The sequence below is a fragment of the Camponotus floridanus genome, unplaced genomic scaffold (genome assembly GCF_003227725.1).
Source record: "Camponotus floridanus strain SB8 unplaced genomic scaffold, Cflo_v7.5 scaffold141, whole genome shotgun sequence".
Taxonomy (NCBI): Eukaryota; Metazoa; Arthropoda; class Insecta; order Hymenoptera; family Formicidae; genus Camponotus; species Camponotus floridanus.
In genome coordinates this window covers 434,740-437,377 of record NW_020229261.1, presented here as the reverse complement: position 1 = coordinate 437,377, position 2,638 = coordinate 434,740, and the positions used below count along the sequence as shown (strand labels likewise).

The window sequence follows — 2,638 nt, the reverse complement described above, 5'->3', positions numbered from 1 at the left end:
AGTGCCGGTAAGTGACAACGTTTTATTTTGAAGCAAAGGATTTATAAATGCATGAAGAAATCCATTGCTTCTAACTCTCCGTTGGCGGGACAATACGCGAGTAAAAATTAAAGTGAAAAAGTAAAGGAAAAATATTTTTAATAAAGATAGATGATATTTTTGTTGCAATTGTATGATGGACATACATGAAATATTCTAAAATTCTATTATATATCGGTCTCTATAAAAAACAATTTTATAAAAATCTAGGTTTTTTTAATCGATAAATATTTAATCTATAAAATAGAGATATTTCTAACCAATCTGCTAACCGAGAGTTAAAATGCATGCTTTTTATCTTTTATGCATGATAATTTATAACTTGCAATTTTTGACGACTGAATAACGTGCATTAAAGAAACGATCATAATATCGCATGATCGTTTTTGAAACAAATTAGTCGTCAGAATGAATGGCCAGAAGTGGAGATAACTGGCCTGAAAAATACATGGTCAATATTGGCCAAAAGATGTGTTGCGCGATTAAGGCTCTTTAAATTTTATCGCGAATTTCGGATTAGGGCTCCCCAAATTGCACCTTATCGCGAATTTTTGCTGGTGTAAGCCAGCAAGTAAGGCGGCTAGGGTTGTTAGGACTGCTAGGACTGTTAGGGATGTTAGGGCTGTTAGGTTTGTTAGGGCTATTAGGGAATATAAAAATTAAAATTTATTTTCAGAGAAAAAAAACATAAATATTATTAAAAAAAGAAATATATATATATATATATATATATATATATATTTCTTTTCGTCGTCGGTGCCATCAACGTGTCGCGGACGGCGGCGTCTCGTTACCGCGTTTTCGCGTTTAGCTTTTTCGCGTCATCGCGTTATCGCGTTTTCGCGTTGGACTTTCTCGCAATTCCACTTTCACAAGTGAAACGGGATTTTCGCTCGTATCGAAACCGGGAGTGCCGTTTAAAGTATATATATATTAAATATATACATCGCGCGACAAAACAGAAAATTTTTAATCGTATCGAATAGTGCGGGAGTTCAGTATCGCGCGTAAAAGTGCGAAAATGGCGATATAAAAATATCGCACGTGAGTGCGGGAGTGCCGCTAAAAGTATCGCGCGATTAAGACTGAGAGGAGGAGGAGGCCTAGGAGAGGCATCGAGCTTCGGCAGAGCAACCGTCTGGTAAATAGTTTATTTATTTGTAATTATATATTAAATATTAAATATATTTATTATAATTTAAATCAAACAATTAATCGCAACAATTAATTTGATTTGTTTATTTATATGATTTAAATAAGAGAGAAAAAGATTTTTAAATAAAAGCTATAATCTCTTGTAAAGATATAAGCTTTTATAAAATTATTAAAGAATTATTAATAATGTTTTTCTTTAATTTATAGAATTATTTTATGAATCTACTTATTATTATATGGATTGAATATAAGATACACAATACATACAATAATAATTCTTTGAAATATTAATTATTTTGGGCGTTATTATAATTTGGATTTTCTATGTGTATGTTATAGATGTAACCAATCCAGATGAACTGAGAGGAGGAGCAGGCCTAGGAAAGGCATCTTGCACCAGCGGAACAACCTGATGGTATGTATTATTATTTATATTAATTTTATATTAATTAATTAATTAATTAATTTGATTTATATAAATGATTTAAACATGAAAAAATTGGACAAATTTTTATAATAATTCTTTCTATAAAAGTTTCTACTTAAAAAAAATTAATTACTTATAAAATTATTTCATATTTATACATCTATTTATAATTGCGTACATCGGATATAAAATTCAATGAGTCCAATAATAATTTCTTAAAATATTAATTATTTTGAACATTGATATAATTTGCATTTTATATTTGTATGTTACAGACAACATAGCTTCAATATCAATTCCGCTGTTGCGCATCAGTGCCGGTAAGTGACAACTTTTTATTTTGAAGCAAAGGATTTGTAAATGCATGAAGAAATCCGTTGCTTCTAACTCTTGATTGGCGGGACAATACGTGTAAAAATTAAAGTAAAAGAAAAAATATTTGTAAAATAACAATAGGTATAGACATACATGAAATATTTATTTTCATTATATATATATGGGCCTTTACAAAACGATTATATATATATGGGCCTTTTTAAAAGTAGATTTTTAATTTCTAAATATTTAATCTAAAAAATAAAATTATTTATAAGCAACCGCCGACCGAGAGTTAAAATGCATGCTAATTATATTTTATGCATGATAATTTATTTTGCGATTTCTGACGACTAAATGACGCACGTTAAAATACGATCATAATATCGTACGATCGTAAACAAATAGTCGTCAAAATGAATATAGCCAGAAGCAGAGATAACTGGCTTGGAAAATACATCAATATTGGCAATATTGACCAAAAGATGTGTTGCGCCGCTAAGGCTTCCTTTTATCGCGAATTTCCGGTTCGGGCTTCCTAAATTTTTCATTATCGCGGATTCCTAATTAGGGTTCCCCAAATTTCACTTGATCGTGAATTTCTGCTGGCGTAAGCCAGCAAGTAGGGTGGCTAGGACTGTTAGGTCTTTGTTAGGTCTGTTAGGGCTGTTAGGACTGTTAGGTTTGTTAAGCTTATTAGGT

General features: G+C 30.9%; 1 long non-coding RNA gene across 1 annotated transcript; it reads left to right on the top strand.

The window, feature by feature from the left end:
• The first annotated feature begins 1,019 nt into the window (after positions 1-1,019).
• Positions 1,020-2,061, top strand: LOC112637192. Its single transcript, XR_003122459.1, has 3 exons — positions 1,020-1,180; positions 1,534-1,609; positions 1,897-2,061. It is a non-coding gene; the product is annotated as an uncharacterized LOC112637192 (long non-coding RNA).
• The last annotated feature ends 577 nt before the right edge of the window (positions 2,062-2,638 follow it).